This window comes from Bubalus kerabau, chromosome 13 (assembly GCF_029407905.1).
Source record: "Bubalus kerabau isolate K-KA32 ecotype Philippines breed swamp buffalo chromosome 13, PCC_UOA_SB_1v2, whole genome shotgun sequence".
Taxonomy (NCBI): domain Eukaryota; kingdom Metazoa; phylum Chordata; class Mammalia; order Artiodactyla; family Bovidae; genus Bubalus; species Bubalus kerabau.
Genome location: NC_073636.1, coordinates 41377626 through 41390054, shown reverse-complemented (window position 1 = coordinate 41390054; position 12429 = coordinate 41377626). Strand labels below are relative to the sequence as shown.

At 43.0% G+C, this 12429-nt stretch overlaps 1 long non-coding RNA gene across 1 annotated transcript; it reads right to left on the bottom strand.

The window, feature by feature from the left end:
• Positions 1 to 485: 485 nt before the first annotated feature.
• On the bottom strand, positions 486 to 10549 carry LOC129624935 (uncharacterized). Its single transcript, XR_008701200.1, has 5 exons — positions 9882 to 10549; positions 5034 to 5404; positions 3978 to 4117; positions 3007 to 3109; positions 486 to 1672 (listed from the first exon to the last, which is right to left on the bottom strand). It is a non-coding gene; the product is annotated as an uncharacterized LOC129624935 (long non-coding RNA).
• Between the last annotated feature and the right edge of the window lie 1880 nt (positions 10550 to 12429).

Here is a 12429-nt window from a genome sequence, read left to right as displayed (position 1 = left end):
TGAGTTCAAGATTCCCTTGGACTGCAAGGAGATCCAACCAGTCCATCCTAAAGGAGATCAGTCCTGGGTGTTCATTGGAAGGACTGATGTTGAGGCTGAAACTCCAATACTTTGGCCACCTGATGTGAAGAGTTGACTCGTTTGAAAAGACCCTGATGCTGAAAGATTGAGGGCAGGAGGAGAAGGGGACAACAGAGGATGAGATGGTTGGATGGCATCACCAACTCGATGGACATGGGTTTGGGTGGACCCTGGTAGTTGGTGATGGACAGGGAGGCCTGGTGTGCTGCGGTTCATGGGGTCACAAAGAGTCAGACATGACTGAGCGACTGAACTGAACTGAACTGAGTTCATATCTTCTTTTTAAAGTTTTTTTTTATGTGAACCACTTAAGTCTTTTTATTGAATTTGTTACAATATTGCTTCTGTTTTATGTTTCAGTTTTTTTGGCCATGAGGCAGGTGGAAATTTTTAGCTCTCTGATTAAGGATCGAATTCACACCCACTGTATTGGAAGGCAAAGTCTTAACCACTGGACCACCATGGAAGTCCCCATGTCTTCTTTGTAACTACTGTTTGCTGGGACATTCCCTTTTTCCATTCATTTGAAGAGCATTCACAGTTGCTTTGGGGCAACAATTCTACATAGCTACTTTAAAATCTTTGTCGGACAAGTCCAGCATTTCTGTATGTTGTCATCTATTGATTGTCCTTGCTCATACAGCAGAGGTTTTCCCAGCTCTTTATGTACTGAGTAATTTTGAGGTATATTTTAAACATCATATTCATTTTGTTGCAAAACTTTGGATCTTGCTTTCATCCCATAGAGAATGTCGATGTTTTTATTTTAGTAGCATTTAACCTGGTTAGATTCCAATTTGTCTTTTGTGGGCTTGTGGTTTCAATGTCAGTTCAGTTTTCAAAGTTTTGTAGGGCAATTCCATGGAGAAAGGATAGTTTTTCAACAAACGGTGCAGGCACAGTTGGACATCACATGGGAAAAAAAAGAATCTAGACACAGAGTTTTCACAAAATGTTCATAGACCTAAAGGCAAAATGCAAAACTATAGAATTTCTAGAAGATAACATAGATAAATCTAGGTGATCTTGACTTTGGCAATGAATTTTTAGGAACAATACCAAAAGTACAATGCCAGAAAGAAACTGACAAATTGGACTTTATTAAAATGAAAAACTTCTGTTCTGCAAAAGAACAGAAAATAAGAGAAAATTGAAAATATGAAAAAAATTAGAGAAAAACTGAAGACTGGGGGAAATTATTTGCAAAACACATTCTGATAAAAGGGTTCAACATCATACATATGTCATTAAGGAATTGCACATTAAAACAGTGAAGAAGTACCGTTCATTACACACTTATCAGAATGACTAAAAGCTTTTTTAAAACCAACAATACTAAAGGTGGCCAGGATGTGTAGTAACAAGAACTCTCGTTTATTGCCAATGAGAATGCAAAATGGTATAGACGCTTTGGAAGACAGTTTGGCAGTTTCTTACAAAACTAAACTTTGCCTTTTCATATCATTCTGCAGTCACAGTCCTTGGTATGTACCCAAATAAGCTTGACATGTACATACATACAAACACCTGCCATGAACGTTGATAGCAGCTTTATTCATTATTGCCAAAGTCTTGAAGCAGCCAAGATGTCCTTCAAAAGATGAATGGACAAACAGTAAATGCTATCACCAAATAGCATATCCACACAGTGGAATGCTATTTGGTAATGAAATGAATCATAAAGTCGAGAAAAGACTGGAAGAACTTTAAATGAACATTGCTAAGTGGAAGAAGCCAATCTGAAAAGGCTACACTCTATAGGATTCCAACTGCATGACATTCTGGAAAAGGTAAAACTACAGAGACAGTAAAAAGATGGAGTCGTCATAGGTTAAAGGGGATGGGAAGGGATGACTCAGTGGAGTTCAGGGGATTGTTAGGGCAGAGGGACTCTTCTGTGTGATGCTTTCATGATGTATATGTGTCATGATACTTTTGTCCAAACCCACAGAATGCTCAGCCCCAAGAGTGAACCGTAATGTGAACTATGGACTTGAGTTAATGAGTTAGTGTTGGTTCTTCATCTGTAACCAATGTAGGATGCTAATAACAGGGGAAATTTGGGGGTGTGGAGGGGGGGATATGGGCACTCTCTGTACCATCTGTTCAAATTTCTGTAAGCCTAGAAGTGCTCTAAAAATAAAGTCTGTTAATTAGAAAAATAAACTCAGAAGGCAACAAAAGGCCTTGGCAGTGCCGTTTCACTCCCTCCTCCCCAAGGCTAGTCCAGGACTGGGCCAAAATCCATCTCCCATCAGCTCTCAGCATATTCCTGCACTTATTACGCAAGACCCTTGTAACTCTATGGGTCACCGTCCTCAGCCCCTCCCCCCATGTCACCAGAATTTTTCAGCTCCTGGTTACTCTGCTCTGATGCACTCTTTTGCACTTGTGCCTGAGTCAGGGCCATGAGAAAAGGGCAGAGATAAAGAGTGACAGCCACTTCCTCACAGTCCAAGGCACCTCACATCCTGAGCAGCTTCCACAATTTGCTTCTCAGGATCCCTGGTGAGCTGCCGTGGACACTTGTCCAGGTTTTGGAGGGAGAAATGGAGGGGAGTGAACTTCCTCCACCTTCCCTGGGACCAGACTCTCTCGCTCTTTATTTAGATGCTCAAAGGATCAAAACCCATTGGATAAATATTCTATAAAATATATTGGCCTGTACTCCTCAGCTATGCCAATGTCACATCATGCAAAAAGACTGAGGAGCTGTCCAAAATTAAAGAAAACCAAAAAGAGAATTCCTCTAAAGACATTGCTTCATGGGAGAACTGACAGAATTTAAAAGTGGTCTATGGATTGAACAGGGCTTTCCAGGTGGCACTTGGGTAAAGAATCCACTTGCCAATGCAGGAGATGCAGGAAACACAGGTTCCATCCCTGGGTTGGGAAGATCCCCTGGAGGAGGAAATGGCAGCTCACCCAGTATTCTTGCCTGAAAAATTCCATGGTCAACGGAGCCTGGCAGGTGGGCTACAATCCATGGGGTCACAAAGAGTCGAACACAACTGAATGACTGAGCACACTGCAGATTGAACCACAGTACTGTATTAGGGCTAAATGTGCTGATTGTGATAACTAGATTATGGTTACATAAAAGAATATCTTTTATCTTAGGAAATATAGACTGAAGGGCAAGCTACCTCTACCTTAATTTCAAATGGCTCAAAACTCACATAAACAGGGACTTCTTTCGTGGTCAAGTGGTTAAGAATCCGCCTTGCAATGTAGGGGATGGGGGTTTGATCCCTGCTCAAAGAACTAAGATCCCACATACAAAGGGGCAACTACTGAGCCCTCACTCTGCAATCAAAAATCCCACATACTAAAACCAGACACAGCCAAATAAATGAATGTTTTTTAAAAATCACATTAACATGCATTCATATTTACACACACACACACACACACACACACACACTCCTTGTCTGTCTTAGTCAGCTCGAGTAAAGGAGAATATTGGGTCAAGAAGATCCCCCAGAGGAGGGCATGGCAATCCACTCCAGTATTCTTGCCCAGAAAATCCCACGGACAGAGGAACCTCGCAGGCTACAGTCCATAGGTTCACAAAGAGTTGGACAGGACTGAAGCAACTTAGGACATAGCATATGAAAGAGGAAGGATTTGGACTAGACAAACTTACATTCAAATTATGGCTTTGAGCCATTTAACTACTCCAAGTCTCTATTTCTCTCTCTGTAAAATGAGATAATAACAGAAGCTACCTTGTCGGCTTATTGCTGACAGGATGCAATGGTATACTGAACCTATAACCCCTGGCAAAATGCCTGGGTGCATTAGACATGGTTGTCCAGAAAAACAGAGCAATTGGGACATATAGAAATATTCATACAAGTACGTATAAGGAGATTCTATTACAGGAATTGGCTCACATGGTGATAGAGGCTGAGAAGTCCCCCAGTCTTCCATCAGAAAGCTGGAGACCCAGGAGAGTCAGGGCTGTAATTCACTCCAAGTCCAAGGTCCAAGTACCAGGAGCTCCAGTGTCCAAGAGAAGGAGGAGATGGACATCCTAGCTCAGGAAGAGACAAGTCGTTCTTTTGTAGCCTTTTGGTTCTATTCAGGGCCCCAAAGAATTAGATAACACCTCCAGCAGTGATGAGGGCAATCTTGACTCCATCTGCTGCATGAATACATGCTCAGTTGCTTCAGTCATATCTGATTCTTTGTGACCTCATGGACTGAAGCCCGCCAGGCTCCTCTGTCCAGGGAATTCTCCAAGCAAGAATACTGGAGTGGGTTGCCATGCCTTCCTCCAGGGGATCTTCCTGACCCAGGGATCTAACTCATGTCTGCTTCATCTCCAGCACTGCAGGCAGATTCTTTACCCACTGAGCCACCTGAGATTGAGTTAATGCTAATCTTTCAATTAGCCCTCCCCCCCGCCTCCCAGATACAGCCAGAAATCATATTGTACCAGTCTCTGGGCATCCCTCAGGCCAGTCAAATCAACACATAAATTAGCCACCACATCAGCCATTTTTAACGCTTAATCTCCACTCATGACCTTGAACATATGAGTGTCACACTTCACACAGCTCAAGGTTAACACCATCCTAGTCGCCACTGAATACACAAGCAATAAGCAAACACTCAGAGCCCACCCGGGACACTTCCTGCTTTTTTCAGAGCAAAGTTTCCACTACAGATGCTCTGGGGTGGAGACAAAGTCACCCCTTAAATCTACTGGGGGCGCTCAGAACAAGGTTGACTCCTGCAAGTCCTATGCCAGCCTGTCTCATAGACACACAATGTGAGCCACAAAGGCAACAGCAACTTTTCCAGTAGGCACATTACTAAAAGTGAAAGGAAACAGGTATAATGAATTTATAATTTGTTACATGGAACTCAATATATCTCAGATATTACCACTTCGACATGTAACCAACACCCCCTCCCGCTCCATTAGTTGTATTCTGCATTCTCACCTTCTTGTTCTCCTACTGAGTCTTGGAAATCCAGTAAGTCCTTGACCTTTACTGCTCATCTCAATGAGGACGATAAAGTTTCACCAGAAATGTTTGGACTGTACTGAGAGTTAATAAAATTGACAGTTGTAGAGGTAGACTTCACTTTCACTTTTCACTTTCATGCATTGGAGAAGGAAATGGCAACCCACTCCAGTGTTCTTGCCTGGAGAATCCCAGGGACGGGGGAGCCTAGTGGGCTGCCGTCTATGGGGTCCCACAGAGTCAGACACGACTGAAGCAACTTAGCAGCAGCAGCAGCAGAGGTAGATCTGCCCACCTAAGTTGTTCTTCAGTCTTCCAAGAACTGAGCTCAATATCCATGCTTAAACCTAAATTTGAAAATAAATAATTAAAATGAAACAAAATTGCAAACTTAGTTGCTCAATCACACTAACCACATTTCAACTGCTCACAGCCCCACGAAGCTAGCAGCTGGTGCCTTGAGCAGGTCGGGCATTGACGAGAGACTTCCGGGCCTTCAGAACCTTCTACGTGGATTCCATCGACCTTCCTCTGAAGCGATGTTCATGCAGGAACCACGCATGACAAACAGAAGATCAACTGTCTCTGGTTTCTGAATGATGGACAGTGATCCCTATCAGAAAAGCAGCTCTCCCGGGGCAAAATCACCAAATGTTCACTATCACACTATGGATTATTCAATCTGAAAATCAATCAAATAGTCACTAATTTATTATAGATTAATATGACGTTTGTGGCTCAGCTGGTAAAGAATCCTCCTGCAAAGCGGGAAACCTGGGTTCAATCCCTGGGTTGGGAAGAGCTCCTGGAGAAGGGAAAGGCTATCCACTCCAGTATTCTGGCCTGGACAATTCCATGGACTTTATAGTCCATGTGGTCATAAAGAGTTGGACATGACTGAGCAATTTTCACTTTTCAATGTGATGTTTACTAAGAGCCATCCCATGCCCAGCATTGCACTTCAGGAGGACACCTGAAGTCTGTCTTTCAAAAATGAGAATGAGATGCCAACTCAGCAAGGGGGTGAGCAGTGCCCCCTTCAGGTGTCTGTGGGGAGTGTTCAGTCCCCAGTCTGGAATTTCATCTTTTCAGAAGGCAGCCCCCACCAGGAACATCCAGAAGGAAACTCCTCCTGAAGGTCCTGCCAGTTCTCAACCTGACCCCATCTGAGGCTACAGGCAAGCACCACCAGCCAGCATTCCACCTCCAGGCAGAGCTCGGACACCCCAGCCACTCAGTGTGTGCAGAGGACTAGCCGGCTCACCTGAATGGAAGTCGTCTGTGGGGTGGACATCCTCAGGAACAAGGAGGGAAGGTTCACAAGCTTGGTCCATGCACTGCCCCCAACACACATGCACTCACAAATATACACACCTACACATGCACAGACACACCAAACACACACACACTCCCCTCTATGAGTCATCATGAGGGAGCGGTCTGAAATCTGTATAAGGAGGAGAACAATAGCAAATCTCAGTGGTGGACTTGGCAGCATGAAATTGTGGCTGTGTGGTGTTCGTTCATAAATTCATTCATTCACTCATTATTTCATTCATGCACTCATTCACTCACTCATAATTTATTCACTTATTCAACACATATTCAGAGTCAGGAATTGCAAGGAAGTACCAACAATCTTCCTCTGAAAAAGACATAGCCTCTTCCGTCTAGAAAACCACCATCTACCGGGGGAGGATAATTAGAAGAACATATTAGCCACCACCTGGGGAACTCAGATAGAAATTAGAAGAAACTTTGCAGAGGGCTGGAAATTTTTCAGTGTCACAGGAAGGAGAGAGCCAGAGAGAATCTGCTGAGCACTGTCAGGTTGAGTGGGCTTGTTCCCAGGATAGAGGAGTTTGGAGAAACCAGTAGGAGGTAGGAGTTTGGCTGGAGTTCAGCGCAGCGAAAAGTCTGGGGGCCTGGAAATGGCAGAGAGAGAATCAGGTCTGAAGGACCCTGTCCAACAGCTAAAGAGTTAGGATTTTTTTTTATTAGAAGCGATGTATTTCAGCTATTAAGACAATGAGGGCAGTGATTCTCAACTCTGACTGTACAACAGAATCATCTGGGAAGCCATGAAAGCTCCCCAGCCCGAGTTTCATTCTCAGATCCATAGATGAACATCCCCGAAAGCAAAACCAGGCATCAGTCCTTTTTAAAGACGTGATAGCCTTCACTGAAGAGATTGTTGGCCACTCACTCATCTGTGTGCCAGTAAGGAGCTGTGATCTTAAGTGGCACCAGTCTCATACTCATACAAGCCAACACACAGTGAGGAATCTCTGTGAAGAGACAGGAACTAGAAGTGTGGGCATGGAGCCTCTCTCCAGAGGCTGCCATTGGAAGTTTCAGCTGAGCACCAGCGGCAGGCAGGTTTGTGTGCCCAGCACAAAACCTCAAAGAGATTAGAGCCTACAAATGAGCTAGTCTCATTAAGAAGGAAAAGGTCAATGGCCAAGGAAGGAGAACACAAAGGAAGTAGGGGGAATTGGGTTGCTAGCCCAGAGACACCTCCTGAGAGCAGAGCCAAGGCTCCCAGCAAGGCTTGGCTCCCTTCCTTCCCGTCAAGGACACTTCCTTGGTGACTTTAAGGCACTCCATAATGTCACATTCATTCAGCTGCAGATTCCCAGCCCGGGCACCATGACAAAATGGCATCACTGCTCCTGCATTAAGCAGACTCCCCCCCTTTCCCCCTCCTCCCAACCTCACCCCTGGAGTACTCATGAATTTTCACAGGAACCTTGCATTTGGGGAAGCCACATGAGCAGCAGAACCTGACTTAGCATCAAATCTGCATTTTATTTCTTTTATAACAGTCCATGCTGCACAGTTGTGGAGCTTTATGAAGAGAATAAAAATCACATTCTCAATTTTAATAAGGTAATCAAATCTAAATAAAACAAAGATCGACAAGGGCATTTCATTACTTCCAATCAATTCTTCAGAAGCAGATGTGCAAAAAAAGATCCAGAAATTATTCTGATTGTAATGGCCACCAGAGCATGTTCCAAAAATATAAACCTATGATCATATACTCATTCCTTTATAATGTTAAGTAAGAAGCAGGCCATATGTTTATGATTAAATTTGAATTTGGAAGAAGGTATTTTTGAGACTGAATTGAGCACCAAGTCATTAACACAGAATTACCTTTCAAAACCAGGACATAATAAGATGAAATATAATACTAGCTGTCCTGACAAGCTCAAAAGTCTGTGTATCCATGTAGGTGAGATGCAGCTAACATTTCCTAAGTGTCTTCTGAGCTCTGTGCTGCTCTTTATAGAACCTACCATGAATAAAGTTCACTTTTCATCATATCTGAAGAAATACATTGGCATCACCATTTAAAATTATAATTATTATCTATATAAGAAAACGGGGACTTCCCTGGTGATCCAGTGGTTAAGAATGTGCCTGCCAACCAGGGGATACAGATGCCATCCCTGGTCCAGGAAGATTCCGCATGCCACAGGGCAACTAAGTCTGTGAGCCACATTTTCTGAAGCCCAAGCACCATAGAGCCTGTGCTCTGTAACAAGAGAGCCCACCGCAATGAGAAGCCCAAGCATTGCAGCCAGAGAGTAGCCCCTACTTGCCCCAGCTAGAGAAAGCCTGCACTCAGCAACAAAGACCCAGCATACATAGATAAATAAACAGATAATTTTTAAAAAAGAAAACTGGATTATGTATGAAGAGGAGCCATTGCAATTAAAATTTTCATTATCAGGGCTTCCCTGGTGATCCAGTGGCTAAGACTTCAAACTCCCAATGCAGGGGGCCTGGGTTCGATCCCTGGTTGGGAAACTAGATTCCACACATGGCAACTTAAGAGCTCACATGCCCCAACTAAGATCTAGTGCACCCAAACTAAATAAATAAATAAATATAAAAAATACTATCTAAAAAAATTAAAAAAAAAAACCTTCATCATCATGACACTTCTACACTTTAGAAACAAATGGACAAAGGAAAGATGTTTCTGTGGGTAAATGAACTTTAGGATTTTAAGGGCAATTTTTCTTCATGTTTATTTCCATTGAAATTGCCAGAGACACTCACTGAATGACTGAAATTCATAAACTGTCCTGGTATACCAATTCATGGCTTCCTTTGTGGCTCAGCTGGTAAAGAATCTGCCTGCAATGAAGGGGAGCTGGGTTCGATCCCTGGGTTGTGAAGATCCCCTGAAGAAGGGAAAGGCTACCCACTCCAGTATTCTGGCCTAGAGAATTCCATGGACTGTACAGTCCACCGGATCTCAAAGAGTCAGACATGACTGAGCAACTTTCACTTTCATACCAGTTTGAGTTATAATCTCCAAGAAGGAACCAGAGATCATTAAATCTTCCTGTCATGTGGTATCTGGGGACTTTCCCACCATTCTACCCAGAAAAGCATTAGCAGTGAACAGAGAAGCATTAACGCTCTTCTTCAGGTTTTCAGAAGGTTTCCTGAGTTGGGTGACATTTCCTCAACTTAAGGCAAAGGAACATATGGGTATGGCTACTTAAGGTCATGCTTCCCTCCACCCAGATTGGTACCAGATCTTTAGAATCAATGTATCCTTCCACATGGACTTGGTGAGCTTCTCTGGTACCACAGGGAGCTCGCAAACCAAAACAATGCTTTGTATTAACCTCTTCAAGAAGAACTGGTCTTCAGAACCTGTACCAACCCCGGGGTGGCGGGGAGAAATTAAATCAGCATTTACTATGAGGAGTGAGAAAGAGGCAACAGACCACCGCTTTAGAGACCTTCACTGTTATCTTGGGGCCTATAACAGGAAGCTGGCTGCCACCAACTGCTACTCACCTGCTGTAGTTTCTTGTTACAGAGCTCACAAGATCCAGGGACTTCCTGTCCTGTTGCAAATTAAATGCGAAGAAAGCCTGCCTGCTAATTCACTCCTGAGCCTCTCAAAAGAGCTCCTGCCACCTGAGGGCTTTCCAAGCACTACTGAAAATGCGCTGGTGGTAGATGGTGGCTGGCAGAGCCGGGGTTCTCAGAGGTCATCACTCAAGATCCTTAGCTTGGCCGCCACTGCTCGGCAACCCCAAACAGACAATTCTGTTTCCGCAACTGGTTATAAACCAAACCCTCAAGAACAGCTCAGCTTTCTTTCTTTGCTCTCAGCAGCTGAGGGGAATTCTCTCACCACACACTGACTTCATCAGGAGTTGCAAACACATTTTGACTTGGAGCCTTCTACTAATTGTCATATTTTAGAAACAGAAACAAGGAAAATTAATTCCCTTTTCTTCCATGTTTCAGACTAACGTTTTATCTGCTGCTTTTCCAGGCTTTGATCTCATAAAAATGTTTTTGTTTCTCGTCCCAGAAATTGTGTGTAAAATTATAACTAATCCCATCCACTAGATTTCTTGACAAATTAAATTAATTATGCAAAATTACTCACTTCCTTTGTTCCCTTTTTCCCAGGGTTTCTCTTGCTTAGCAAGATTCAGCATCTCTGGGCTCTTCTTAATAGAACAAGAAAAATCATAGTCTCTGCCATATCCAGCCCATATCAATATCTTTATTTTAACCCTTGGGGTCTACCAACATATACTTCCATCCCCTAAGGAAAGCCAAAGCTGAGGGTCAACTCACTCTATGTCAACTATAACAAGCCCCTGAGGAACTCCTTGTTAAAATGGTGGAAAAGGAGGTGAAATCAAAAATTACATGGCACTCTTAACCAACAGCATCTAATATGTCAAGACATACAGTGGCTGGAACATGGGGGTGGGTTCCTAGCTTTAGAAAGACACAGCTTTCCCCTACCTCTGTTTATAAGTCCTGCTTAGGGCAGACCAAACACAACTACTTGACTGAAAGACACTTCTTTCAAGCCTTCAAGAATCTTATTAAAGAGATTCATAGTATTTCCTGGATATGAAAATGAAATAATTCTTTCAAAATACCATTTTGATGAGTTGAGTGTAAATGAATTAGAAACACACGGATTAAATTTCCCTTGAAATACACATGGGCTTCAAAATTAAGGGGAATTAACTTCTCTGAATGTGTTTTCAATTTTGCCTGACCTCAGAAGTTTGATGCATGGTTTGATACGGTTGGCCTGATGCCAGCTTTGCCTATCCTTACCATGGATTTTGCCTGAGAAAATGTTCTATTTCCAGCTCCCTAGGGCCTTCTGAGGGTCTTCCCTAGTGGCTCAGATGGTAAAGAATTTGCCGGCAGTGCTGGCAACCCAGGTTCAATCCCTGGGTTAGGAAGACCCCTGGAGAAAGGAAGGGCCTTCTGATGGTTTAGAGTATTACTAATCTTATCTGTAGGACCTAGCCCATTTTAATAAATATTATCCTAGTGAAAAACTGCAGTTTTAGAATGGTGACCAAGCTTAGCCAATCAGCCTCTGATTTAATCCAGCTTTGGTTGGTAAAGAATCCCAAGGCAACCGATCAGTGATTTTATGAAATCTCTGAAAATGTTTTGAGATATTTGATCTTTGACAACAAGTGATTCTCACTCTCTCTCTCTCTCTTTTTAAAAAAATAGATTAGAGGAATTCTTTTTTTTAATATTCATTTGTTTTTGGTTGCTTCGTTGCTGTGTGTGGCCTTTCTCCAGGTGCAGAGAACCGGGGCTACTCTCTAGTTATGGTGCACAGGCCGCTTCTCATTGCAGTAGCTTTTCTTGTTACGGTACACAGGTTCGTTGCCCGCAGCATGTGGAATCTTTCCAGACCCATGATCGAACTAGTGTTCCCTGCATTGGCAGGCGGATTCTTAACCACTGGACTACCAGGGAAGCCCTCCCATTCTCTTGAGGCAGAGAGAATGCTAAAAATGTAACAAGTTCTTTATTGACAAGGCAATTGGAAATTCTGAAAATTTCTAATTGGTTTTCTCCCAATAGCTTTAAAATTCTTTTATCATGTTTGTTAGACAGACATTAACTGATTTTTTTTAACTTAACAAGAAATTAAAAGTATAGATAATATACCCTGGTCCTTGGCATGGAATGTTTGAATAATCACTTTCCTTTGTCTTTATAAATAGATTTTCTTCTCACACAGTGATAAGAGCATCAAAGCAAGTAATCTAGGGTCCAGTGCATTCTTTAAGCACTGGCTTCATTGAAGAGCTTGCTGTTGGAACCACACTGAGCTCCAGAAGAGTAATCTGCTCTTGAGTTCATAGCCTTTCCTATTTTGTTGACTCTGCTTTCAAGACAGAAGATGATAGAAATCATGTAGCCAGCAACAACAACAACAAAAAGACAGAGTTGCCTGAGGTCTTTCTTTTTTGATCCAAGCTCAGCCTGGCTGGGAAATGAGAACAGGAGGTCACAGTAAGGGACCCTGGTGAGAATGTGAGGCAGCAAAGTAGGAAGT